The sequence below is a fragment of the Microcebus murinus genome, chromosome 27 (genome assembly GCF_040939455.1).
Source record: "Microcebus murinus isolate Inina chromosome 27, M.murinus_Inina_mat1.0, whole genome shotgun sequence".
NCBI lineage: Eukaryota > Metazoa > Chordata > Mammalia > Primates > Cheirogaleidae > Microcebus > Microcebus murinus.
Window position 1 is genome coordinate 17,799,433 of NC_134130.1, and position 13,236 is coordinate 17,812,668.

Consider the following 13,236-nt stretch of genomic DNA (forward strand, 5'->3'; position numbering starts at 1 on the left):
CTAAGAACTGTTGAGGCAAGATGCTGGGTTGAGGGACAAAAGTTGAAGGAAGTATAGTTGCTTTATTTACCAAGTCAAAGCTTCTGCTTTGTTTATACAAGAGCTTCGATACAGTGAATAATAAAAATTTTAAAACCTCTTATTCCTGCTATTATTTTTCTCTAGGATGAATAAGAATACTAGAACCCAGAGTTAATTGAACACATATATTTTCATTTCATTCAAATACTACTTACACCACACAAAGTAAACATGACTTTGTTCTGGTATTTTGGTTTTTCCTTTTTGAAAAAAAAAAAAAAAAAAAAAAAAAAAAACCTCTACAATATCTTCCAAACTCCCCACAAGACCAAACTGAAATGTTTTCAGAACACAAAAATTTAACTCTAGCAAATAGTTTAGCTATTTATTTCTTCTCCCTCTTTTTCAGAGGTGTACAAATAGTAAGGTATTTTAATAGTTTTGTTAGCTTTTTGAGGCCATTTAAGTAATCTTCAGTTGGGTTCGAATTTGGTGTTTCACAGCAATTAGGTATAATGGTATTCTAGTAGCCTGAAATGGTGAGTGCTAACTTTCCCAAAGTCAAGTGATTTTTAAAAATATCTTCTTTTGTGTATAGTAGTCTAATTTTCCACTATGATCTGATCCATAGGCTTTCTTATTTAATTTTTGTCATATATTTCATTTTGTTTATTATAAAATCCAATGCTGAATATCCACAGTGACATAACCTCAAATTCTTTACTAATGTTAATACTACATTGATGTATAGTATTTCCATTGAGAGATGGCATCTATGAATTTGAGCTGCGTGACTGCTTAACTTATAGAATACAGAGGCAACACTGTGCCCTTTTCTGGCAGCTTCTACTGCCTGTCTTTTGAGACAGTTGTTCTTGGAACACAGAGACATGCTGGGAAAGTCAAGCCCCCTAGCTGATGCTGTGTTGAGAACAGACAAGCTTTCTCACCAAGCCCTAACAAAACTGCAGAATTGGGGGTAAAATAAATAATTGTTTAAAGGCACTAAGCTTTGCAGTGGTTATTTATGCAGCCATAGACCATCAGAAATACATCCTAGCAATGGCCTTGTAAGGATTATCATCTTCGAATAGTATTCATTCAGGCAACTACGTATATGTGAAATGGTGTTGGACACTAGGACAATAATCAAAATAGAGAATGGTTATTATACCCAATAGTTAACACTCCAAGATGGTGGTATTTACACAAGCTACAGAGGGACTATATAAAGCTTAAAGGCAATCTTGAATTCCTGTCCTAGTGTTGCTTTTCCCTTTCTAAGGGTCCTAAACCTTATGGGCCTAATGGTAAAAAAAAAAAGGGACTCTCAGGAGCAAGGGATGAGGGAAAGAAAAAGACTCCAAGAACTAACCCAGCTCTAAGCGTGGGTAGATATAGGGACAGTCATCTAAATTAGTATTCAAAAAGGACTCAATCTGGGCAAGTACTGAGATCCACACAGGTCTAATTTGATGGCTGGCAGCTGTAGTTTTTAGCAGTGGTCTAGCCACAAGGGTTTAGGAAAAGAGAGAAATATAAAGGGCTAGGCAGAGAAAGGGTGCGCTGCAGGTACACTGGGTGGCCATATCTGATCCTAAGGAACAGCTGATGTCAGATCTAAAATAGCAAACAGCAAAGCTGCACTGGAACTGCACCCGTTTGGAGGTCTGAGGATACTGATATGCCGGTGTGCTAGTTCAGGGCCTGGGCGGGAAGGGCCAAGGCAGAAACTGACATTTTTTCCTAAACTGAACTTTTGAATCTCCCTCTTTTTCTCTGATTCTTTCATTATAATCTCTACTGAGTCACTCATTAACATAGCAAATATTTTCAAAGCACTTATTATATGTCTAGCCCTGATCAAGGTGCTGTGACACAGTGGAGATGCTTACATTTCACTGATGGGAGTTTGAAAACAAAAAATTATATCAAGTGATAAATCGTACGCAGAAAATTAAAATAGAAGGAGCGAGGGATGTTTGAGGAAGATCATTATAATTACGTAATACAGGCTGAGTATCCCTTATCCAAGATGCTTGAGGCCAGGTCTCCCTACCCAGCAGCCCTCACGCGCCGCGGCACCGCGGACAGCGGGGCTTCAAGATGGCGGCAGCCGTACCAGTGAAGGAGAGGAAACTCATGGACGTCAAACTGGGGGAGCTGCCAAGCCGCATTTTGATGCGGGATTTCACCCCTAAAGGCATTGTTGGAGCCTTTCAAAGAGGTTACTACCGGTATTACAACAAGTACATCGATGTGAAGAAGGGCAGCTTCGCTGGGATTTCTATGATACTGGGAGCTTATGTGCTTTTCAACTACTGCCTTTCTTACAAGGAGCTCAAACATGAGTGGAGACGCAAGTACCACTGAAGAGGGGACCATACTCTGCACTCGGGACCTTGACCTTCTTGGCCTGGCACCCTGTGAGGAACTCCATCATTGCTGAATCCTTTCATATCCTAGTGACAATTAATCTTCAAATAAAAGATGACTGGTATGTATAAAAAAAACACACACACACACAAAATGCTTGGGACCAGAAGTGTTTTGGATTTTGGAATATTTGCATATACATAATAAGATATATTGGGGATATTTCATTAAGTCCGAAGTCTAAGCATTAAGTTTATTTATGTTTCTTTTTTTTAAAGGACTATTTACTTATTTATTTATTTTTTATTTTAGAATATTATGGGGGTAAAAATGTTTTGGTTACATGGATTGATTTTGTACTACTTGAGTGAAAATTATAAGTGTGCCCATCACCCAGATAGTGTGCATTGTACCAGTTAGGTGTGATTTCACCCATATCCTCCTCTGCCCTCCCATCTGCACAATTTTGGCTCTTTTACTTCCATCTGTATGCATGAGTGCTCATCAGTTAGTTCCTTATACCTTATACGCATAGCCCAAAGGGAACTTTATACAATATTTTAAATGATTTTGTGCTAAGTACTTACATGCGGAATTTTCCACTTGTGGTGTCATGTCAGCACTCAAAGTTTTGTATTTTGGAGCATTTCAGATTTTGGATTTTTAGATTATATATGTGCTCAACCTACATATATAAAGTCACTGAATGGATATTCTAATGTCCTGGTATTAGCACTACTGAATGACTACTATGTGCTAAGCATGTTTTATTCATTATTTCAGTCCTTTGTCATAAAGGCCAGTGAGCGTGACACTGTTAGTGCAGTACCAGATGAACACATGTAAACACAAATAATGACATCGCTTGCCTTGGCCACATAGTCACTCCACGAGGGAGCTATGATCCAAATCTTGCCAGTCTCACTGCAGGGCCTGTGTTCTCAACTGCCATCCTGGGAATCACAAACCCTTATCAGTTAAACATCTTAAACAGGGCCCAAATACACACAGTGCCATCAATATGTCTCTTAAATAGTAGTGAAGTTTGCTGTCTTTTTAAGAAAAAATAATAACTATTTTCTACTTGAATATGCATTATGCTGCCTCCCCTCATAGGATAGGTGTATGTTTCATCTGTATTTCTGATACCAGAGAGATTTTCATCACTATTAAACATCATTTTTTGGTATTTTGATAATATATTGAATTCTTATCTCAAAGTCAACATGAAAGACATCATAAAGTCTGTTTTTCAAGGAAATGTCACATGGTGGGAATGCTGGAGCATATATCTATAAATAACTTTGATTTGGTTAAAAAAAAACAAAACAACCTAATTCAAGACTTATCCTGGTGGTTATTGTATATCTGGGGCAAGTGCCTCTTTTGGCCATGACCAAACTTTAATAAATACTAATTCTCCTACATCTTCAATGCTTTTTTAAGTGTAAAAGTAATGGCCAACAGCTGATTAAAAAATATCGTGTGTGAGTGTGCACAAGTTTGCATATGCAAAACCAACCAAATAACCCAAGTAATCCCAGCATTCTTGAGGTTTACTTGTTAACTACTTTCTAGATTCAAATTACCATTAAAAAGAATTTTCGGAAACTCAGAAGAACCTAGAAGTAAATTTGAATTAACCGTAAAATACTAAGTTGGAATGGGTAAATGTTTCTTATTAGAAAGATGACTATTCATATTCTCTATCTCTCTCCCCCCAACTCCCCTTCCCTCCATCCCTCTGTCAGTTCTCCCATGGTTTGAAACATCATATTCTACACCAGTGACACCCAAATCTATATGTAATTTGGCTAACAACACTCTTGAGAACTCTAGATCAGATCCAGATTTGATTTTCCAATTGCACTCTTAATATTTCTGTCTATGCCATCCAGGCATCTCAAATTAAACACGTCCAAAAACTGAACTCATTTATCTTCCATCATGAACCCTGTTTCTTTTCTGGTATCCTTTCTATTTGTTAGTGGCACCATCATATACTTATCCTCCAACCAACACCAGATCCTCACATCATGCTCTTATTTATTCCTCACCTATACTATTACAATAGTCTCTAAGTAAGCACTCTGCCCTATATTCTCACTTTTTCATGCCCATGTTTTCTAAAATACAAATGTGTTCATGTTACTTCCTTTCTTCAATGCTTTTATTGGCTCTCCATTGCTGATAGGATCAATTTTAACATAAAGACATCCCTATTAGGTCCAGCTCACTTCCTGTCAGTTCTTTACTCCCACGTTCTCACTGTTCTCCGGCCAGATGGAACCAGCTGTTCTCCAAGCACACCACGCTCTAGTACCTTTCTGAGGTGTTAAACATGCCATTTGCTTTGTCATGAATACCACTGTTTCAGAAATTCCAAACTGTGGAATACTAGTCTCTCAAAATATTAAGAGGAATGAGCTATAAAGAGATATTGAGAGGAAAAAATAGTGAGTTCTACCACCTGGTAGATATAGGAAATTAGTATGTTACCCAGTTTTGTTTTTTTTTTTTTGAGAATCACAATGTCTATTAGTATAGTAAGAGCTTGACAACTAAATGCTTTTACTACCTAATTTTCTTTAGGGATTATTTGGAAACTCGCTTTAGGAAACACTGCTTTTTCCCACCTCTTTGCTTAAAAATGCTTATTCACTCTTTAAAATCCAGTACCAATGAATACAGTGAGTAAACAAAGACATAGACTAGATTCATTAGACTCCAAACCCTTCCACTTTGGGACAGCCTATTTCCCAGTGACCCCCAGAAATTACTCAGCATGCAAAACTCAGTCACATGCTGGTTAGGGTTCAAGTCACCAAGGCAGCGATAAAAAAGGACTAAAAAATCACCAAAATAATTTTTTCCTTGAAACTGAGAACTATAAAAGCTATGCTTAAAAGCTCAAATATATTAGTTATTATAACATTTCTTCTTGAATAACAACATGACATATTTAATGTAACCTTTCAAAATATTCTGAGAATATAAAGTCATAAGTTCTGTTCACAAGTTAAAGTTGATGTACTGTTTAATTATATATCAAAACAGCTCATTGCTTATGATAACTCTTGAGGATAATGCTTAACATTTAACATTTCTGGATATCCAATATAAACTACAATACAAGCACCTTACTGTCGTCCCCAGTGTCTATCATCTGATGTTAAGAGATACAGACATGGTAGCATGAGGACATTTCTAAGTAACACCCTCGTATCTGCACAGCCACAGGACAGGCACTCGAATTTCCTCACTCTTTAAAACAGGGGTGCCAGCTTGGTGACTTCCAAGAACTGCTAACACCAGATTTGAGGTCTTATGTATTTCTTCCTATTGTTTAAGTCCCACATATATGTGATACAGAGAGAAACTAAATAAATAGTAGTTTAATCTTATAACATGTGATTGGTATTTACTTTTAAACCAATAAAAAGAAGCCAGAACTTTCTCCCTTCATAAGCCAATATAAAACAGTTAGACTTTCTAGAGGATTACATAGGACAGTGAAATAAATACTTTTGTACTGATAGCTTTTAAAATTCATAAATGGATGATTTAATAAAAGATCTTATGCTTTTATTCATAACAGAAGAAATAAAACTAGGTTAGCATCTGAGAATTTTGGTTGCCTTTTAAGGAATCATATCCAAACACTGAGAAACATACTGGGATTAGTAGTAAGAAGCTGCAAAACTATAAATAACCCATTAATTTACACAACCCCCAAAATACAATTTCTTTGCTAAATGTTTCAAATGGATAAAAGAGCAGTTATAAAATTAAGACTTTCATTGGAAGTAGAAAAAAATACCATCTTTTTTTCCCATCACTAATAGAAGAGTAAAAGGAATTCCAACAGATAACAAACACTTATTGGGTGCCTACTATGTACTAGGCACATAGGGCTGGATATAAAGTAGTCCTTGCTGCCACAGGGCACACATTCCAGCGGAGTAGACAGGTGATACAATACATATATATTGTATCAAAGGCTAGGAAGAAAAATTAAAGGGAAGGGGGAGAAAGAGTAAGGAAGAGTAAACTTATAGATAACGTGATCCGAAAGAACCTTGTTGATAAGGTGACATTTAAGACTTGAATGAAGTGAGAGAATGAGGTATATGGATTATCTGGGGGAGAGTTTTCCAGACAAAGGGAATAACAAGTATACAGTAGTCTCCCCTTATCCACAGGGAATACATTCCAAGACCCCCCCTGGGGATGCCTAAAACCTCAGATAGTACCAAAGCTGATTACTGTCAATCGGAACATGTTTCTGCTCATGTCTTCCACCCACGAATTTAGTGCCTTTTCCAAATCTTAACTAAGCACTTATCACATACTGAGGCTCTAACTTTTGCAGTTTGAGGTGCAACAGCAAAACTGGCATGAATTCCTTTGTTTCCTTATTAAGTAAAAAATTTTTACCCTTTTACTTAAAGCATGCATTCTACGGCTTCTCTTTGGCATGTCTGAATTGCCAGTATCACTACTCTTGTGCTTTATGACAATTATTAAGTAAAAGAAGGGTTAATTGGATACAAGCACTGGGACATAGCAGACATAGCACAATCTGTTCACTGAGACGGCTACTAAGTGACCAATGGTGGGTGTTGTAAACAGCAGCCATGTGCTGGACAAAGGGAAGATTCAAGTCCTGGGTGGGATGAAGTGGGAAGGCATGAGATTTCATCATGCTACTCAGAATGGCATGCAATTTAAAACTTATGAATTGTTAATTCATGGAATTTTTCACTTAGCATTTTCAGACTGCAGTCGACTGTGGGTAACTAAACTACAAAAGATGAAACCATGGACAGGGGGAGACTACTATAGTTAGTGAATAGGAAACTGGCAGAAGAGAAGATTAAAGAAGTACATAGGGGCCAGAGAATGCAAAACTTTATAATTTGTGCAGAAACTTTGGATTTTATTTTGAATTAGATAGATTGGGGGTCATTATTTGACTTATATATATATATATATATATATTTTTTTTTTCCCCCGTTTAAGAAGTTTGAGGTTTGACTTATATTTTTAAAAGGATCTCTAAAACCAAGCAAAAGTAGGAGGGACATTATTGCGATAGTCAAGGCTAGACATGATAGCTGCTTAGACTAAGGCTACGGCAATGGGGGTAGTGAGAAGCGGTTAATATATATATTAATATATCTATATTTAAAACAAAGCTGATAGAATTTGCTGATGGATTGAGGTAGATGGTAAAGGAAAATAGAGTCAAGAAATGACTCCAAAGTTTTGAGCCTGAGCAATTAGAAGAATGAAACTGCCATATATTGAGTTGCAGTAGAGGTATGAAAACTAAGCCCTGAGGTTTTCCGATGTTTAGAGGTTTGGAAGCTGAAGAAGAACCAGGAAAGGAGACGGATGAATTCTACTGGTTTCTCAGAGGCAAACTAAAGAAAGTATTTCGAGAAGGGAATGATCAACTTTGTCAAATGCTGCTGATCTACCCAATAAGGACTAGCACTTGGTCATTAGATTTAGGAAAGAGAAGCCACTGGTGACCTTGACAACAGCAGTTTTGTTAGAGTGATAGGACTAGAAGCCTGATTATCATGGGTTCAAGAGAGAAGGAGAAAAACTAATAAATGTAAAAGGCATAATAAAAATAGAAAAATCACCATTTTACAGTGAGCACTGCAATAATTGATTTGGCTAAGAATCATCAATCGATGGTAAAATTATTGGTGAAAAACTACTGGGGAATGGTACAGTTTCAAAGCATCTACCCCAAGACACTTTTTTATTACAAAAGGAAACCAGTATTGTTACAATAAAGAAATCTGACAGATACCATCTTAACCAAGGGATCAAAGTTAATATCACAAATAATGTGTCAAACTGGTGTCACGTGTTCCCTGCTCTGTGCGCTCAAAGAATACAACATCAGTTCTGTAATATGCTGGCCAAAATGTTTAAGAGTCATTCTACTGCAGTCTTGCCAATAGTTTAACTTTCATCCAATAGAGGAAATAGATATATATCCACTTTGAGAACATTCTGCAAAATAACTGATGTAGATTCTTTTTAAAATATCAATGTTATAAATGACAAAAAAATTAAAGTCCAGTGTCCTAAATTAAAGGAGACTTAAAATATATGACAACTAAAAGCAATGCATGATCCTTGATTAGTTATCGAATATTAAAAGAGAGTGAGAGCACTATTGGACAATTGGGAGAATTTGAATATGGGCAGTGTAACCCATAATAATATTGTATTAATGTTAAATTTCCTGCATGTGATAACTGGACTGGGGTTATATAGGAGAATGTCCTTGTTCTTAGAAGACAACTATTTTGGGGTAAAATGCCACAATCTCTGAAAGGAGCTTTCACGTTTCAGAAAAAATATATATGTTAGAGAAGGTAAGATAAAATAGCAAAAACTGGTGAATCTACATAAAAGCTATATAGGTATTTGTTGTACTACTTTTGCTACTTTTAGAAAATAGATTTATAATTTTTTAAAAAAGATTGGAGGAGGAGGGTGGAGCAAGAGAAGATGGAAGCATAGACTTTTAAGGAGTGCATACATGGGGTGGTAGGGCTAACTGGGGTGAGGAAGGATTTTAAAAAGTGAAGACACCTTAGCATTTTTGTTATCTGGCAGGCATAATTTATAAGAAAAGCTATTGCGGGCATGAGACACAGTACACAGCAAAAGTCTTGGGCTTAAATGGAAATGCAACTGGCGGGTCTGCAGCAAATGCATACACAACAGGTCTGTTGGCATGTTTGCTAACGAAGCTTGCTAGAAACTCTAATTGTTCCTATTTTCTCTCTGTGAATTAAGAGATAAGAGGAGGAAATATTGGAAGTTTGAAGAGAGGAGAAGATGTGAAATAGTTATACATACTGAGTTGACTTAGAAAATCTGTGTAAGGATTGATAGTATTAAGGATCTACTTCATTAAACAAAGATCTATATAATTATAAAAATGGAAAAAACTCTAGAATTTATTTAGCCCAATCCAGTTATTTTATAGACAAAAAAAAATAGTGACATGGATATTCTTTTTAACTGATAGGTTGAGAGTAGGAAAAATAGATAATGTGGAGAAAATAAACATGGTTAACTGGACAAATAGAAAAATAGGACTAAGAATATAAATCATGTATTGGAATCCTTCTGCCCTACATGGCAGTACCATGCTAGGAACTTTGAATCTTTATCTCCTGTTTTGGAAACTATCAATATAAAAGGTATAGATTTAACCTTCATTTTCCATATGCATAAAAGAGGCTCAAAAAGTTTAGATCCTTTGCCCACAGTGACATTCGTACTGGAGTTATCCAAGTCAGTCCTATGTTAAGTGATTCTCAATGAGTCCGCAAACTCTTGTATCTTACCCAGGTGTATATATACATCCTTGTACCTAGTAGGTTTGATTTTCAAATATTTTTATTAAATCAGACACTTCAGTAAACCTGAAGCTTATTAAGAAGCCTAGTAAAAGCATAGTGTTGATCATCAGACACTAAGGAAAAAGGAGAAGTGAATGACAAAGGGACACAGGCAGAAACTGGGGTAGTTGATTATACAATGAAAAATCAGTCTAAGGTTCTTCATTGATTAAATAAAGAGATGATGCTAAATGGACTCAAAGCTGATTGATATTCAAAAATTTCTAACAGATGCAATGGGAAAATTTCTAAGAAAACAATGTTTCCTACATATATGGACAATAAGGGCTTATATGGTGGGAAGGAAGAAAGAGGAGGCATAAGGAGGTCTGACTTAATTATAAATTTTCACATAACAAGGGGAGCTGAAAGAAGCAACACTTGCAATGCTTCTCTTTAGTGCAGTACCAGTTTTTTAATCCCTCTCTGACCCATTTTTATTCAGCACTAAAAAGGGTACTTTGTTTGATTTGAGTATTAGCTTTTAAGGAGATTAGTTTCCAGGAAAAGTAAAGCATTTTGCATATAAAGAGGGACCCTGATACAGGTCTTCAGAGCATATTCTGTTTCCAAACCACCTGTTAAAAAGCAATAAAAACCAAAACCGAATGAAAGATGATTGTATATGAAAAAACTATTGCTCAATAAAAATTTTTGAAAACCTCTCAAAATATATGTACCTTCTAGAGTTTTAACCAAAGGGAAGCTGAATCTTTTTATTCATAAGTAAGAAATGAAAATTAATAGATTTTCCTTCTTAATCATGGATATCAATCTATATTAGATTATTAATTAATTATGGGTTATAATACAATTAATAGGCAAACACAATGGAGGAATACATAAAGCTTCTAAATCTTCATGTAATTTTTCTTAGAGACTTCTGGCTTGATCTTAACACTTCAGAAAAATTTGACCATATATTCCATGAGTTCTAACACCCCTTTTATAATGAATATTTTTATAATATCCCTCTTAAATATACTGAAATGAAATTCAAAGATCATTTAGCTCACCTACCTATAGAATCTTTTTTTTTTTTTGAGACAGAGTCTCACTCTGTTGCACCCGCTAGAATGATGTGGTGTCAGCCTAGCTCACAGCAACCTCAAACTCCAGGGCTCAAGTTTTGCTACATAGATACATATTTCTAATAATATTAAGTTTTAAATATTTCTAAACTTTAGATAAATAGAAATTTATATATATACTTTTCTTACAACTTACATTTTTCACTCAACATTGTTTACAAGTTTCATCTACATTGATATATGAAGCTGTATTTTAGTTTCACTACTCTTAAGTATTCCATTGCAGAGCCATAATATAATTTATGCATTCATTCTCCCATGGATAGTCATTTGGGCTGTTTCAGATTTTTCTGCTATTAAAAACAACCCAAAACATTTTTTCCCATTTTGAAATTTTTTTTTTGAGACAGAGTCTCGCTTTGTTGTCCAGGCTAGAGTGAGTGCCGTGGCGTCAGCCTAGCTCACAGCAACCTCAAACTCCTGGGCTCCTGCCTCAGCCTCCCGAGTAGCTGGGACTACAGGCATGCGCCACCATGCCCGGCTAATTTTTTAATATATATATATCAGTTGGCCAATTAATTTCTTTATATTTATAGTAGAGACGGGGTCTCACTCTTGCTCAGGCTGGTTTTGAACTCCTGACCTTGAGCAATCCGCCCGCCTCGGCCTCCCAAGAGCTAGGATTACAGGCGTGAGCCACTGCGCCCGGCCTGAAATTTTTTAAGTTATATATTTCTTTGAAAAATTTGAATACAATTTAATCTTTCCTTAATGATTTCAAGTTATATTTATGAATATCAATTATATATAATATGGTATTATGATAGTGCCCTCAGATGTATGTATATCCCAATTTTTATAGAATTAATAAATTTAGTCTGCTTTTTTACAGTTCTTCTATCTCCTTTCTTATTCTTGGGCTATTGGCAAGAAGTTTCTTACTGCTATCAATGTTTATTTTAACATTCTCTATTTTCAGTTTCCTCCATGTAGAACTGAAGGCCAGCCAGTAAAATTTGAAAATAGTACAAATAAGAAGAAAAAATAGAGTATGACCAAAAGGCCAAATGGGAGCTTTTCTCAGGGAAACATGTGCTATCATAGGAGATAAATCAGTATTGTGGAAAGAACAAAGGTTTCAGTATTTCATATCTGGCTCAGGCATTCATTAGCTGTTTGTTAAGTTACAAAATCTTTCTGAATATTTGCTTTCTCATCTATAAAATGTAAATAACAATACTATTTGATAGGACTGTTGTGAGAAATAAATGTACACTTAGCAGACTATAGTATAGTATAAACATAACTTTTCTAAGCACTGGGAAACCAAAAAATTTGTAAAATCTGTTTTATTGCAATGTTCACCTATTGCAGTAGTCTGGGACAGAATCCACAATACCTCCAAGGTATGCCTAGAGACTAAGACAACTATCCTAATCTGATATTGACTCCAATTATTTATTTACACATTCCAGCAGGAAAAAAAAAATAGGAGAGGGTAGAAAGGAAACAGTTGAAGTAGTGCGAACAAATATGAAAGTTAGATTAACTAACTACCTGACATAAAAGTGTATCATGCTCCTGAGGGATGTGCTGGGGTCTGGGAGTTACACCGACAAACTCGGCCTCCTCCTCCTCTCAACCCAACACACACACACACACACACACACACACACATACACACATAAGCACACACATAAATACACACACATATGCAAACACACGCACGCGCGTGTGCACACACACATCTTCTCTTATTACTTCCTCTTCACCCCCTCTCCATACCCAAAATCAGTCTTTTTGAGTCACTAGAGCTTTTCTTGCCTAGAAAGAAAAATGGACCCAGCCCATGGCTGCAGAACTTCTTGGACACCAATCTCTGTGCACAGAAGTATATTTATAAGCCACATAATATATAAAATATAGCCCCTAAATCCAAACTAAATACATATACAGCCCAACTTCCCCTTAGGCAGTTCCAAAAAATATTTCTATACAAATCTGTAGCTTTTTTAAAGTTGGCAAATAATTTTAAAAGATGTTTCAGCAGTGTATGAGTGAATCAATAAAAATCTGTGGCTATGTGGCCCGAGGACCACCAGTGTGTGACTTTTCTATAGAAGCCAAAAGTAAGAAGGTAGGAGAGCAAAAAAAGAAAATGTGATTAATCTAGTAAAATTCAGGAAAAGAGAAAACTAAACACATTAAGAAAACATGATGAATAAAAGGAAAGATGGCTTAAATAAAATCAAACATGGTAAACGTTATATTTGGCTACCAAAAGATATAAATGCTCAGATTTAATAATATAAAAAAGACAACAATCTGCTAAAATAAAATGATAGGAAAAAATGGAAATAAAAACGTAA

The 13,236-nt window shown here is 35.7% G+C and overlaps 1 protein-coding gene and 1 pseudogene across 4 annotated transcripts in view; one reads left to right on the forward strand and one right to left on the reverse strand.

The window, feature by feature from the left end:
- Nucleotides 1-13,236, reverse strand: part of GSTCD (glutathione S-transferase C-terminal domain containing) — a 116,225-nt gene that overhangs the window by 43,106 nt on the left and 59,883 nt on the right. The window lies entirely within an intron of this gene.
- LOC142864820 (ATP synthase F(0) complex subunit f, mitochondrial pseudogene) lies at nucleotides 2,128-2,394 on the forward strand (annotated as a pseudogene).